At 44.1% G+C, this 16,729-nt stretch overlaps 1 protein-coding gene across 2 annotated transcripts in view; it reads left to right on the forward strand.

Moving 5' to 3' along the window:
• The window catches only part of LOC124803052, a 594,138-nt gene that overhangs the window by 234,698 nt on the left and 342,711 nt on the right, over window positions 1-16,729 (forward strand). The window lies entirely within an intron of this gene.

A 16,729-nucleotide genomic window follows, 5' to 3' on the forward strand; every position in this document is an offset into this window, starting at 1 on the left:
TTCAACACACTTTCCATTCACTTCAACTGTTCTTCGAAGTCCTTTGCTGTCTCTGACAGAATTACAATGTCATCGGCAATCCTCAAGGTTTTTATTTCTTCTCCCTGGATTTTAATTCCTACTCCAAATTTTTGATTGGTTTCCTTTATTGCTTGTTCAGTGTAAAGGTGAATGCATTCGGGATAGGCTACAACCCTGTCTCACTCCCTTCTCAACCGTTGCTTCCCTTTCGTGCCTCTCGATTCTCTTAACTGCCTTCGGGTCTCAGTACAAATTGTAAATAGACCATCGCTTCGGTCTTTCATTGCTGTGTCGAATTCTTCATGCAGTCTCCCATCTCATCTTCATCTACGTCCTCTTCCGTTTCCATAATGTGGCCATCAAGTACATCTACCTTATATATATCCACAATATACTCCTTCCACCTTTCAGCTTTCCCTTCTTTGCTTAGGATTGGTTTACCATCTGAGCTCTAGATATTCATGCAGGTGGTTCTCTTTTCTCCGAACGTCTCTTTAATTTTCCTGTACGCAGTGTCTATCTTACCCCTAGTGAAACATGATTCTACATCCTTACATTTGTCCTCTAGCCATTCCTACTTAGCAGTTTAGCACTTCCTGTGGATCTCATTTTTGAGAGGTTTGTATTCCATTTCGCGGCTTCATTTGCTGCATTTTTATATTTCATCCTTTCATCGATTAAATTCAGTATCTGTTGTGTTACCCATGGATTTCTAGTAGCCCTCTTCTTTTTATCTACTTGATCCTCTGCTGCCTTCACTATTTCATCTCTCAAAGCTACCGATTCATCTCCCCCTGTATTCTTTTCCCCTGTTCTTGTTAGTCGTTCCCTAATGCACCCTCTACAACCTCTGGTTCTTTCAGTTTATCCAGGTCCCATCTCCTTAAATTCCTACCTTTCTGGAGTTTCTTCAGTTTTAATCTACAGATCATAATCAACAAATTGTGGTCAGAGTCCACATCTGCCCCTGAAATGTCTTACAATTTAAAACCTGTTTTCTAGATCTCTATCTTACCATTATATAATCAATCTGAAACCTTCCAGTGTCTCCAGGGCTCCTCCATGTGCATAACTTTCTATCATTATTCTTAAACCAAGTGTTATCGATGATCAGGTTGTGCTGTGTGCAGAATTCTACCAGGCAGCTTTCTCTTTCTTTCCTTATAAAAAAAAATGGTTCACATGGCTCTGAGCACTATGGGACTCAACTGCTGTGGTCATCAGTCCCCTAGAACTTAGAACTACTTAAACCTAACTAACCTAAGGACATCACACACCCATGCCCGAGGCAGGATTCGAACCTGTGACCGTAGCAGCAGCGCGGCTCCGGACTGGAGTGCCTAGAACCGCACGGCCACCGCGGCCGGCTTTCCTTATCCCCAGTCCATATTCACCTACTACTTCTTCTTCTCTCCCTTTTTCTGTTATCGAATTCCGGCCCCCATGAATATTAAATTTTCATCTCCCTTAACTACTTGAATAATTTATCTCATCATACATTTATTCAAACTCTTACAGGCTTTCACAATAACTACGCACCCTAAGACCCAGAGTTGCAATATTAAAAGTTTTCGCTGGTTTCGTTGTCTAAGGGCTGGGATTCGTAGTTGCCGCAATACAAGCCAAATACGTCTGAGTCTGCAGTACACAATATGAAGAGACACATGAATCGAATGGTCGAATGTTCCTATCACTCGGCAATTGCGAATTAATCTAGAAATTTATAAATGAAAGAGAGCAATTAAATAAAATCTCCAGGTAATATCTTAACGACTTTGAATGATGAGTACGATAGTAGAAGTACTTTTGAGAATGTGGTATATTTCTGCAAAACACTTATTGGTGTCGATGGTGCAGCAATTAAATAAAATATAAGTTGAATAACACGGAAACAATAGGTTCCTACTGCACGTAATTAGTTACGAACAACAACATAGCCCGCGAGCTGTTCACTTGTAAACGTCCAGCACCTCTCGCGTCCTGTCCTGTGCCGTCCTGCCCAGAACTACTCTGCCAGAATCCCCCCGTGTCCTCTCCGGAAACGATGCTCCTCCCTAACCTCCATACGTCTCTCTTAGTAACGAGCGCTTGATTGGCTAGAGCGCTCCTGCCATGTCTTACAGCTAATGCACACTCACATATATAAAACACATACGAAATACTGGATTTACATTTAAATACTTGAAATTAAATAAATATTCCTACGGCTGGTCCATAAACACGCTCTAACACACATTGTTAAATACATAATCAATTAAATGAACACATATCAAAAGAAATGAACCAAAAGGTAGGCCAGGAACCTAATGTCTCTGTTGTTTCGAAAACACAGTGAATATTTAACCAATTACTTCATGAATAGTATATATCGGATATATACGAAGACATAGGTGAATAAATATATTTATAAGCATGCTGCTACCGTTTTTTCGTGTAACTGTGGAGTACTTATGGCCTGGCGCAATCGATAGTAATCGGCCACTTTGACCTCCAATAACTCACGTATTATTCAAGTTACATGCTTGTAATTTATACCAATTTAGGTTTACACTAACAGCTTTCTAAAGATACGTCGATCGACAAAATCTGAAGAACCGTTTAGATTTTTGCAATTCGTTGCTGGGTGTTACTTGTATAATTTACCGTTACATACTAAACTGTAAACGAATAAAGATATTGAAAATCTGATTACACATCAGAATCGTCATGGAAATAACAGTAATGTACATGTTTCTTTTTGAGGTATCATGACAAGGTTCATGGTTCAGCAGGTGCAGATATTTACACCTTTCATATTCTTGGGTACACAAACTTCTTCCATCGATTTCATTGTTATCATCAATGCAATGTACTGATGTTCTTTTAAACATTCTGACCAGTTAGAATTATCCCATTTCTCAAATCTCGATTATACGATTATGTTCTTCGTAAAAATTTTGTAATGTAAGACTTTTATTCTTCTACTACACTATAATAATGTACCTTAACCATTATCCAAATACACTTACAGATCCCAAGAAATAATCCACACTTTACATAGAATACATAGAACATACAGTTGTACATCATATGTATCATCACCAACACATTAATAAATTACTGAATACCTAACAAAGAGATAGTGCGCATTTTTTGTCATTAGCTACATAAATTCATGTTCAGAATAATTCATATTAATCATAGTAGTCAATTTACATATCCTATATTAACTGAAATTATTTGATAAAATTCATTTTCCTCTTTTGAATATTAACTGCTTTGAGAGTAAAGCTGATTTTATATAAGTTATCTGTAGTGAAACTCTTTTCAGTCAAGAATTCCTACAGAATTAAGATCACACTTACGAAACCCTACTGAATAATGAAATATATTATGCTCTCCACTGAGTAGTGAACATGAAAACGATGGTCACCTTTAACCCCTCTGATAATAAACGTCCCATCGATTAAGGACCATGTCAGTTGCCAAATGAAGTGGTATCACACTTCAGGTATTCTGAAGAATATAGTACCTGTTTTAAGGTAGATTCAAAAAACGTGAGACATGTCTATGCAAAACAGTGAGACCTGGATAGAATGTTTTGAGAACAACATAAAACCTGCAAGTGCAGAAGAAGATATGAATGAAAATTCAACATATTTCCTAATGAAAAATATATGCAGTTTGAATTAGATCGACATCTAAGTGGTTTCTTACCTCTCTGAATTCAGCAAAGAACTTCCTTGCTACACCTACCATCCATTTGCCATGCTAAACATAACACACAACTCCATTTTCATTACTTTGTAATTCCCTCTTCTATTACTCTTTGAAATCTTATCCTTTTTGTTGTTTTATAATTACCAGCATGCCTCTGTCGTCCGCTCACTGAGCGTAGCTCTATACTTGAATAGCATGAATCGAAACTGGTAAAATACAATAACTACCAGCGTTTACTTTTCATACTCACCCTAATAAACTCCTAAAAACTCTACGCAATATGCCAAAACCAATGTGTGTCACACTACTCTATTTATTTATTTCACTGCTCATTGAATCATTGTTTTCCGCTGCCTGCAGTGGGAAACTCATCAACTAGTGCTATGAGGTCATACTTGATACACCAGCCCTGCATCAATAATATCCACATTAAGCCAGCGAAAAACATAATTTTATTTTAAGTCAGAGAATACCTTAAAAATCACAACAATTGAAAAATTACAGCATATGCTGCAAATAGTCACTGTGAGCAACAAGGATCTTGAAACTACATTGGAACTTATTTTGCAATGGACCTGTAACTGGATTCCTTGTTTAACCGATTCATGTAACACAATTTAAAAACGCATTTATTTCAGGTTATCTTTCAGGTCTTTGAATTATTAATCTGTACTCCTAGTTACCTTGACACTTCCTTGATACTGGATATTCCAAAAAGTAAGCATTAGCGTGAGGTATATTTACGATTTTGTAATCTGTGTTGCAAATTATTTTGAATTTGCTAATCTCATGATTAATATCACTTAATTTTTCATGAGTCCTCATGAGGATCAAATTACCTATTTTGAACTCTGGAAATTTCCTATTCTCATCATGCTGCCAAATCATATCTTACCTTGATGAAGGTTCCTCGGGTCTCCAGCCGGGTGGTAGCGTTGATATCTCGCGACGTTTCGGGAAGTGTCATACTACCCATCTTCTGGCGAAGTCTTCGCCAGAAGATGCGTAGTATGGCACTTCCCGAAACGTCGCGAGATATCAACGCTACCACCCGGCTGGAGACCCGAGAAACCTTCATCAATAGTTTACGCCGGGAAAGTTTTGCTATCTTTATCTGAAGTAGTTGTTCCTTCTCATCCACAGTAATTTCCTTACAAGGAGAAAATCTATTAAATCTTCCACTAGACATTTGATTTCTCCATCTTTAATATTTAATATTTCTTCAGGTGTAAAACCTGTACTTTGTTGCTTTAACGAGTTCACTATTTGTTTAAATGCTGTCACATACTTGAACCAAAATCTGTTAATTTCGGGGCAGGAAGTCCTACATAATGGCCCAATATTTCTCATATATCTCTGGCGGATTACTTGATTGGTGCAAGTAGATATATGCACAAACTGTTTTTAGTTATCTGCTTCACAATCTTTCCATAGCATTGAGCGAAACTGAGTGCCATGATCAGATAGCACACTGTTTGGTTTACCTATGGTCACAAAATGGTCCAGGACAATTTTGTTATACATTGCTTTCCTAAATGCGAATAGCTTTATTAATTTAGAAAAATGCTCTACAATTATTGAAATGTATCCAGAGTTAGCTGAGATCCCAAGTAATGTCCTCGAAACGTCTAAAATGACTATATCTATTGTAAGTAGGCTGTTTGGGTTTTCTTATTGGTAACGCCACGTAGCGCTCTGGCTGTGCTGTGTGCAGTCTGTGGCTAGTTTGCATTGTTGTCTGCCATTGTAGTGTTGGGCAGCGGCAGCTGGATGTGAACAGCGTGTAGCGTTGCGCAGTTGGAGGTGAGCCGCCAGCAGTGGTGGATGTGGGGAGAGAGATGGCGGAGTTTTGTAATTTGTCATGAACTGCTATATATATTATGACTATTAACGTAAATACATTGTTTGTTCTCTATCAAAATCTTTCACTTGCTAACTATGCCTATCAGTAGTTAGTGCCTTCCGTAGTTTGAATCTTGTATTTAGCTGGCAGTAGTGGCGCTCGCTGTATTGCAGTAGTTCCAGTAACGAAGATTTTTGTGAGGTAAGTGATTTGTGAAAGGTATAGGTTAATGTTAGTCAGGGCCATTCTTTCGTAGGGATTTTTTTGAAAGTCAGATTGCGTTGCGCTAAAAATATTGTGTGTCAGTTTAAGCACAGTCTTGTATAATTGTTCAAAGGGGACGTTTCACTATTTCCTTTCGAATTTCAGCTGAATGACATAAGGTCCCTGAAAAATGGTTCATGTTCTATCACGTTCACGTAACATTCATAACCTACTACCCTTCCTGGTGTATTTGAAAATAACTATCCTTTCACCATCAGCATTTTAAGTCACGCCTCTTTTTGTTCTGTTGAAATCCTGTCAGTTAAGTCTAATAGCCGCTTAAAATTCTGTTCTTTGTTGTTATTCTCGACCATAGCTCAAACATTATAGTTTTCAACATCATCTCCTAGCCCATAATTCACTCCTAAGTGATTTACCTGCAGTCGAATTGAGTGACATTGCGCTAATCTGTTGGCACGTTCAAAAGGAATCCGCAGAGTTTTCCCTTCTACCCAAAACGTAATCATTTCCTGTTCACATTAAATTAAAAGTTGCTGTTTAATTAGCCAATTAACGCTCAAAAGTATTTCCATACTCAAGTCCTGCACCACTATGAATATACAGGGTGTTACAAAAAGGTACGGCCAAACTTTCAGGAAACATTCCTCACACACAAATAAAGAAAAGATGTTATGTGGACATGTGTCCGGAAACGCTTAATTTCCATGTTAGAGCTTATATAAGTTTCGTCAGTATGTACTGTACTTCCTCGATTCACCGCCAGTTGGCCCAATTGAAGGAAGGTAATGTTGACTTCGGTGCCTGTGTTGACATGCGACTCATTGCTCTACAGTACTAGTATCAAGCACATCAGTACGTAGCATCAACAGGTTAGTGTTCATCACGAACGTGGTTTTGCAGTCAGTGCAATGTTTACAAATGCGGAGTTGGCAGATGCCCATTTGATGTATGGATTAGCACGGGGCAATAGCCGTGGCGCGGTACGTTTGCATCGAGACAGATTTCCAGAACGGAGGTGTCCCGACAGGAAGACGTTCGAAGCAATTGATCGGCGTCTTAGGGAGCACGGAACATTCCAGCCTATGACTCGCGACTGGGGAAGACCTAGAACGACGAGGACACTTGCAATGGTCGAGGCAATTCTTCGTGCAGTTGACGATAACCCTAATGTCAGCGTTAGAGAAGTTGCAGCTGTACAAGATAACGTTGACCACGTCACTGTATGGAGAGTGCTACGGGAGAACCAGTTGTTTCCGTACCATGTACAGCGTGTGCAGGCACTATCAGCAGCTGATTGGCCTCCACGGGTACACTTCTGCGAATGGTTCATCCATCAATGTCCCCCCAGGGGCTCAGCATTCATTTGCTGAGTACGGGCTTGGCGACCCCGGGGTCCTGAGCTGGGGACTGGTCAGCGCCGCCAGTCTCCTGTCACCGTAACCCCCTGACATGCTTCAGCGACCACCGCATGGCGCGGCGATGGAATGTTGTGTGCTGCGGGGAATGGTAATCTTGGCTTGACCGCCTGGATTGCGAGGAAGGTAAACCTCTATAAAAACCCCTCAATCTTACGGTGTGCTGCGCGCCTATAAGATACATGGCTGTTGGGTTGGAACAGTCGCAAGTGGGCGACCTCTGGGGCACCTGCCGCACCCCAGTTGTATAAGGCTTACTCAGGCACACGGGGCTCTGTCTGAGCGGACCTTTAGTTTCCTAGCTGCTCGTGGGACCACAATGGACCCTTCGACCTCTACATTTCCCCCTACCAGTGGATTGGGTGGACCACTGGTAGGAAAACACACCCCATCAAAAAAGCGACTTCGTGCTGCGAGTCCTCCAGCGCCTGGTGTTACTAGAGATTTATCAGACTGTCGTAACAGAGCACATGCTGATAACCAGAATGTGTTTTTGATTGTCAAACGGAAGGAAGGTAGTTTTGAGAGGGTTTCTCCCTTTTACATCCACAAGGGTCTTGAGGGAATTGCAGGAACACTGAAATCTGTGAAGCGACTGCGCAATGGGACTCTGTTAGTTGAAACTTCTAGTTCCCGTCAAGTCACTTCTCTTCGAAAAGCAACCTGTCTCGGAGAGTACGCTATCGAGACCGAGCTCCACTCCACTTTGAACTATAGTAGGGGTGTTGTGACATGTAGGGACTTGGTGGATATCCCCAAGGACGAGTTGAAATCTGTGTGGGCTGACGAAGGTATTGTCGACATGCAGCATATTATGAAACGAGTCGATGGGGACCAAGTCAAATCCGACTCGTTTATTCTCACATTCAATTGCCCGAGACTCCCAGAGCATGTTAAAGTGGGTTTCTTACGTTTGCCAGTACGGCCATATTTCCCCAACCCAATGCGCTGTTTTAAATGTCAGCGCATTGGGCATATTACGTTGGGATGCAATGAGATAGCCACTTGTGGTAAACGTGGTCAGCCTGCCCATGAAAGAGCCGGTTGTTCATCGCCTGTGAAGTGCGTGAATTGCTCTGGGAGTCACCCTGTCTGGAGCCGGGTCTGCCCCATCTATCTCGAGGAACGGAAGATACAGGAGATCAAAACATCTAAGCGCATCCCCTATGGTGAGGCCAAGAAGCTCTTTAAGGCCATGCAGCCTCCTGTGTTTACAACATCTTTTGCTTCCACTCTGCAGAAGCCGGTACAGTTGGCCACTGTTGCTACACAAATGGAGGTTGCTAGTGTCAGCACTAATACCCGCATTTGCCAGTGCACTTGTGCTGCTGCGGTTGTTTTGCAACCTGCAGCTCTCCCCACAACGTCGGACAAGGCCGTGGTTGCTGACATTGGGGTACTTCCTGCCCCTCCCCATATGGCGCCTTCTGCCCAGGCGAGTAAAGCTCCAACTGTTGACAAGGTTCTGCATTCTAAGCTCCCCAAGACGAAGACGCCGAAGGTGAATGTTTTGCCACCTGAGGAGACTAGTCAGGGTCAGTCCGATGACGATGCCATCATACTGTCTGACATCTCCTTCGGGTTCCCATCGGAGCTGATGGACATTGATGTCGACCGGGGGCGATATTCTCGCCCCAGGAATAAATCTCCAGCCAGTATGGGCTCTCCTCCAAAGCACAGAAGCAGGGTGAAAATTCAGCCATCCTGATCACTGACTCCCATTTTACAGTGGAACCTGAATGGGTTCAGGAGGCACGTGGCTGAATTACAACTCCTTGTATGAGAGCGCCCCTTGTGCTTATGTCTCCAAGAGACACATTTTCAGGCCACTGATGCTCCTTCTTTATGGGGCTATACCGTGTATCAAAAAGATGATCTGATGGGGGAAAGGGCAAAGGGCGGTGTTGCGGTTTTTGTCTGTGCCATGCACCACTCATCTGAGCTCCTTCTAGTTACGGACTTGCAAGCAGTTGCAGCTGATCTTCTTGTGGGGCGAAGGCTCACAATCTGTTCCGTTTACTTACCGCCTCAGGATGCAATAGACTCTGAGGCTCTCACGGACCTTATTAGCCAACTCCTCCACCCATTTCTCCTTCTGGGGGACTACAGTGCTCATAATGTCTCATGGGGCTCTACGACTACTTGCCCCAGGGGTCGCGTTCTGGAAAGCCTCATGGTGTCCGAAGAACTGTGCATCCTCAACTCTGGTGCTCCCACTCATTTCTGTACTGCTTCTGGGTCGTCGTCAGCTATCGACCTTTCCTTTTGCTCTCCAGCACTCATGGATTCTGCTCTGTGGGAGGTTGCCGTTGACCTTCATTCTAGTGACCATTTCCCCATTTAGATTCGCCTCCTGGATGAGGCTGTGGCACTACCAGTGCCGCCCAGGTGGCACCTCTGCAGAGCTGACTGGACACTTTTCAGCCATTTAGCTGTTTTGGAACACCGTGACAGCGTCCACGAATGGGTCGACCATGTTACAGCCGTGATCTCCCATGCTGCTGAATCGTCGATCCCACGGTCCTCAAGTCATCCCAAGAGGCGTCCTGTCCGTTGTTGGACCACTGAGTGCCGCTCAGCCATCCGAGTCCGCCATGCAGCTCTGCGCCGCTTTAAGTGCCGTCCCTCGGCTGACAATCTTGCCTTTCGGGTGGCAAGGGCCAAGGCGCGGCGAGTGATCAAAGAGAGCAAACGACGGTCATAGCAATCGTCCTTGAACTCCATCTCCCGCTCCACTAGTTCTACGAAAGTATGGGAAGCCATCAGGAGGGTTTCCGCGAAACGCAGCCAACTACCTGTCACGGCATTGCTGCATCAGGGATGTCTCCTCACGGCGCTGAGAGACATTGCCCAGACACTGGTCATGCATTTTGCAGAATCAACTGCCACTATTAACTGTGATCCAGATTTCTGCCGCTACCGCACTGCCATCGAGAGGGATCACTTGGACTTCCGGTCTCTAAATTCTGAACCCTACAACTGCCCCTTCACAATGTGGGAACTGGATTCGGCGCTGTCTGTGGCTCATGATACTGCGCCAGGTGATGATAAAATCCTGTACAGCATGCTGCAGCACTTGTTGCTGCCATCCAAGGAAGTTCTCCTGAATTGTTTTAATATGATATGGTCATCCGGCATGTTCCCTGACTCGTGGAGGGAGGCGATTTTGATTCCCCTCCTCAAACCGGGAAAGGACCGAATGCATCCCAGTAGTTATCGGAGTATTGCTTTGACGAGCTGTTTCGGGAAGACACTGGAACGCATGGTCAACCGTCGCCTGGTTCGGCTGCTCGAGACCAGGCAGCTCCTTAGCCACTCTCAGTGTGGGTTTCGGAGATGTCGTTCAACTATAGACAACTTGCCCTGCTTGAGGCGGCCATCCAGCAGGCCTTCCTACGTCACCAGCATTGTCTGGGTGTATTCTTTGACATTAATAAGGCGTATGACACTACTTGGCGCCGCCTTATCCTCAATCAACCCCATCAGTGGGGCTTTCGTGGCCATCTCCCCATCTTCATTCGATCCTTTCTTTCCCGCCGCCTCTTTCGATATTGGGTTGGTAATGTGCTATCTGTTTTGTATGTGCAGGAGAATGGTGTTCCTCAGGGAAGCGTTTTAAGTGTTACCCTCTTTGCCGTCGCCATTAACAGTATCGCGTCCACTATCCGGAGTCCTGCCCAATGCTCCTTGTTTGTGGACGATTTTGCTGTTTTCTGTTCTTCCTCCAGTCTTGTCACTGCTAGTCGGCAGCTGCAGCTTACGATAAAGCGATTAGAGGCATGGACTGCGAAGACGGGTTTTACCTTTTCTGCAGACAAATGTGTGTGTGTTCATTTTAATAGTTCTCGACGTGCTTTTACCTCCCCTGAATTGCGTCTGAGGGACACCATTCTTCCTTTTAGAGACACTGTGAGGTTCCTGGGCCTCACTTTTGATTCCGAGTTGTCGTGGTTGCCGCACCTTAAAAACCTAAAGGTGCGGGCCCTGAAGGCACTGAATATTTTGAAGTGTCAGAGCCATCGGTCCTGGGGAGCAGATCGGGCGCGTTTGCTGCAGTTTTATAGGGCTTTCGTCCGGTCGCGTCTTGACTATGGATGCACCGTGTATGGGTCAGCGAGGCCTTCGTATCTGAAGATTCTTGACGCGGTATACCATGAGGGTATCAGGCTGGCCACTGGTGCCTTCCGTACCAGTCCCATCCCCAGCCTGTGTGCTGAGGCAGGGGAACCGCCGCTCGCCATCTTGCGGATACTCCTCATGGTGCGACGGGTGTGTCAATTCCTTGCCTGTCCTACCTCCCCTGCATACGCTACTGTTGCCCGACCGCCTATGGAACGTCTCTTTTCCAGTCGTCCCAGGGCAACGAGACCATTTGGGATTCGTGCCAAGCATTTGCTTGAGTCCCTTAGTGTGGAGCATGTGGCCCCCCAGCGACAAAGTTTTACTCGCCTGCCTCCCTGGTTGCTCCAGAGGCCCAGCGTCCTTTTAGACTTGTCGGAGTACCGGAGGAGCTGCACTCCTGCGTTTGTTTTTACCTCCTTATTTTATGATATTTTACACCAGCATCCCGACCATGTACCAGTATTTACGGATGGCTCTAAACAGGGGGACTCTGTTGGTTGTGCTGTTGTTTTCCCTGATCGGGTCGTCAAGTTACGACTTCCTGCGGCGTTTGTCATCTTTGATGCCGAATTGTTTGCGATCTTGCGGGCATTGGAGCAGATGAGATGTGTTCCCAGTCTTGAGTTTCTCATCTGTTCTGACTCCCTGAGTGGCCTTCAGACCATGCAACACTTGTGCCCAGCGGTTACGGTCGTCCAGAACATCCATGATGCCCTACTCCACCTGCAACGGCAGGGGAAGGAGGTTTCTTTCTGCTGGGTGCCGGGGCACGTGGGTATTAGGGGAAACGAACTGGCGGTTGTGGCTGCCAAAGATGCATGTTCCCTCCATCACGTTGTTGAATGTGCCATCCCCCTCGATGCTGTTACCTCCCTTTTGCGTTTTCGTGTTATGCGTCAATGGGAATAGGAGTGGCTGGCAGTCGGTGAAAATAAGCTGCGTTTGGTCAAGGCCACCACGCGGCCATGGCGTACGTCCTACCAGTCATGCAGGCGGGATGAGGTTCTCCTCACTCGCCTCCGCATCGGGCACAGTCCCTTAACGCATGGTTTTTTACTCCGGTGGGAGGACCCCCCAATCTGCAGTGCTTGTTGTTGCTGTTGTTGTGGTCTTCAGTCCTGAGAATGGTTTGATGCAGCTCCCCATGCTACTCTATCCTGTGCAAGCTTCTTCATCTCCCAGTACCTACTGCAACCTACATCCTTCTGCATCTGCTTAGTGTATTCATCTCTTGGTCTCCCCCTACGATTTTTACCCTCCACGCTGCCCTCCAGTACTAAATTGGTGATCCCTTGATGCCTCAGAACATGTCCTACCAACCGATCCCTTCTTCTGATCAAGTTGTGCCACAAACTTCTCTTCTCCCCAGTCCTATTCAATACTTCCTCATTAGTTATGTGATCTACCCATCTAATCTTCAGCATTGCTTGTGACGTCCAAATTACTGTCCACCACATTTTACTTGACTATCCTTTATTCTCTGACCAGAGGGCGGTGGTTTCCTTGCCACCAGATTTGCCCTCTATTTTGCAAGACGACACAACGACTGTGGTTAAAGTCTTGCGGTTTTGTGTCCTGTCCAATTTGTTGCCTCGGATTTTAGGGAGAGGATTTTAATGTGCTACTGGGTGACTGGCTCACCTAGGTTTTAAGTAAGAGGTCTGCCAGTCACGATTACCTACTTGTTTCAATTCGATTTCTGTTCTCTTTTCCTTGTGTTTCCTTTCCTTTTTAGTGCGTTTCTTCTCCTCTTGTTTTGCCTCTGTATGTGAGGATTTGGAACTGCGTCAGGCCTGTGTCTTTTAGCCGTTCTCCTTGTTCGCTGTCCGTCTTCGTCCCTTCACCGCATGTGTTCCTGTTTCTATGAGTTTGGGCGCTGATGACCACGCTGTTTAGCGTCCGAAAACCTCAAACCACATACACACACTCCAACAATGTGTCAATCCTCATTTCAGTGCAAATGTTCTCTTTACAGATGAGGTTTCATTCCAACGTGATCAAATTGTAAATTTTCACACTTAACATATGTGGGCTGACGAGAATCCGCATGCAATTGTGCAATCACGTCATCAACACAGATTTTCTGTGAACGTTTGGGCAGGCATTGTTGGTGATGTCTTGATTGGGCCCCAACTTCTTCCACCTACACTCAATGGAGCACGTTATCATGATTTCATACGGGATACTCTACCTGTGCTGCTAGAACATGTGCCTTTACAAGTACGACACAACATGTGGTTTATGCACGATGGAGCTCCTGCACATTTCAGTCGAAGTGTTCATACGCTTCTCAACAACAGATTCGGTGACCGATGGATTGGTAGAGGCGGACCAATTCCATGGCCTTCACGCTCTCCTGACCTCAACCCTCTTGACTTTCATTTATGGGGGCATTTGAAAGCTCTTGTCTACGCAACCCCGATAACAAATGTAGAGACTCTTCGTGCTCGTATTGTGGACGGCTGTGATACAATACGCCATTCTCCAGGGCTGCATCAGCGCATCAGAGATTCCATGCGACTGAGGGTGTATGCATGTATCATCGCTAACGGAGGACATTTTGAACATCTCCTGTAGCAAAGTGTGTGAAGTCACGCTGGTACGTTCCGTTGCTGTGTGTTTCCATTCCATGATTAATGTGATTTGAAGAGAAGTAATAAAATGAGCTCTAACATGGAAAGTAAGCATTTCTGGACACATGTCCACATAACATATTTTCTTTCTTTGTGTGTGAGGAATGTTTCCTGAAAGTTTGGCCGTACCTTTTTGTAACGCCCTGTATGTGTAAAGGATTGCCTTTGTATTTCAAAAGCAAACAATGTTTGATATTTAACCAGTTTTCTCACTTTCCCAGTGGCTCATATTACTTTTTCTCCTTGCACATTCACTTATTCCAAGTCTGGCGGTTCGTTGATCATCTCAAAGGCTGCATTGGAAATAGCACTGATCCGCGCCTCTGTATCTCACGAAACATGCAGACCATGACTGTCAATCTCTACTGGTGTTTGGGTTTTTGTGTCGTCTGTTTTCCTCGCTCTTCTGTTGTCTGGGTTCCTCGTTCTTCCATAACAAATCCTTTATATGAGCCACGTCTTGCCAATAAATCTGACCTATTCTTACCGCCCATCGTTTATCTGGAGGATTTTTTCCTCCTCTTCTCGTATATATCCTTGACTACTTTCTACATGTTGCATATCTTCTTGATCTTCTTCACTCTCTTCATTTAGTATTACTTCTGAGTCACGCTGCATTTCAGTAATTTCATTTATGGTTTCTTTTAACAACTCTGTTGCTTTATTATTGGCTACACGCAGGTCACTAATGTTTCCATTACTTATTTCTTCCAGAGGAAATATAAACAAGTCATCGTTACTGGCTTCAGCTGCATCATTCGCCAGATGTAACTCTTATTTTCTTCACCTCGACATCGTGTTTTTCATCTTCGTTTATGAAGCCTGAATCATACTTGTATCCTCCCTCTTCATCCTGCGTTGACGTTGCATCTTTAAGGTTTCAAACTATTTCAGCCAAAACACTGTCGTTCTCATGTACTATCATTCCATCGGGTGAACATCTTATTATGTCACTACTATTTTCGGAATAGCTTGCATCATGGTGGACTTCTGCTTCCAGTGGATACACATCAAAATCCGAATGAGTTTCTATCATTTTAATTCTCGGATCATCTTCATTTTTCCCTTCGAAAATTACCTTCTTTTTGACAGTCTTCTCTAACTGTTGTTTGCGTTCGGAGAATACAATTATGTCATCAAAATCTATTTCACTTCTGGAAAACCTTCGTTCTTATCTATGATATACATTTCTCTTCCTCTAACTACATCTCATTCCATTTCATTCCATTTGATCATTTTCATTTTCGTCTATCAGGCTAACGACCATTTCGTATCTAATGCCATGTGTTTGTATCCCAATGTTACTTTTTTATTGTCTCTATTGTGAAACTTGATTCAGCTCGACCATGCTCAGCCTTTCTGCCCTTATCTACGCGCTTATAGTATTTTCTGTCGTCTTTTCTTGGGTCAGTTTCTAGTTTGCACGCCCGACAGCGCCGAAATGTACGTGGCTGTTTGTTTTTCTCGTCTCTGTGCCCTCTACAATTATTGAAGTTACCTCTATCACGGCTGGCAAACTTTCCTCTCACAAGATTTCTCATCATATTTATTTGGTCCCCATTTCGACCTCCTCTTTCAAGTACGTTTTGGTTCCTGAAGCTTCCTCACAGTAGGCAACAAGGTAGTCTGTTCGTCATTCTCTGACATTTTTGCGACGGCGAACTCTCGCAACAATCTGTTTGTTTTCACAAACCAAAACTCCTTCAAAACATTCCCTCTTAACTCTGAAAACGTCATATTTGTCGTGTCTAAGTTCGAACCCCATCTTTTTGAGGTACTTGTTGTAACATCAACTGCTAAATTATTCATTTTTGTGTGTCTAATTTCCTTTGCTAGCACTCAAGTCTTTATGAAATCCGCCGGATGCGAACCTGCCTGTTTGATTTGAGCATTGCATTTCTCCTCTTTGCTCAACAGCTCTGATTTTCGCTCAACCGCAGTAGTACGAGTTGCTTTATTTTGCAGTTCTATCCGTATTGACTTTATTTCATTACGAATTTGTGTAGGCACATCACCTTCACTGCTTTGTACTTGCATGAAACCGGTTTGTACTTTCGTGACACTGTCTTTGGAGTGACACCAAATTAAATTTCGTTGCGTTCGTTATTTCGGTCTTTATTAGCTGACAGAGATCCTGTAATTTATTCCCTACCATCGGTTTCACACTTTCTTCTATCCTTTCAGATCTTTCATTGATACTTGTTACTTATTTCTCGACCGTTGTTAAGTCACCTTTTACTGAAGAAATTTGCCAGCCGGTGTGTCCAAGCGGTTAAAGGCGCTACAGTCTCGAACCACGTGGCCGCTACGGTCGCAGGTTCGAATCCTGCATCGGGCATGGATGTGTGTGATGTCCTTAGGTTAGTTAGGTTTAAGTAGTTCTAAATTCTATGGGACTGATGACCTTAGAAGTTAAGTCTCATAGTGCTCAGAGCCATTTGAACTATTTGAACTGAAGAAATTTAAGAAATGAGTTGACGATTTATCTGGGTATACATATACAACGAGTCGCTTTTTTGGATTTTTCGTAAGATATATTCTACTGTTCACTAGTTTTCGAGCCACCGCAAGCTCTTCATGAGATGAAGGTGTTACAGGAACATTATATCGGGGACCAAGTGTAGTTAAACGCTGTGGTGATGGGACTAGCGAAAATGACGGTGAAATGTCGAGACGACATGTAATTCCACCTTTTACGCAATGACACAAAGTCAGCACAATAGGCTGTAGGGTGGTAGGAGTGAACCAAAGTAACACATCAGGCAATCACC

This window comes from Schistocerca piceifrons, chromosome 6 (assembly GCF_021461385.2).
Source record: "Schistocerca piceifrons isolate TAMUIC-IGC-003096 chromosome 6, iqSchPice1.1, whole genome shotgun sequence".
NCBI lineage: Eukaryota > Metazoa > Arthropoda > Insecta > Orthoptera > Acrididae > Schistocerca > Schistocerca piceifrons.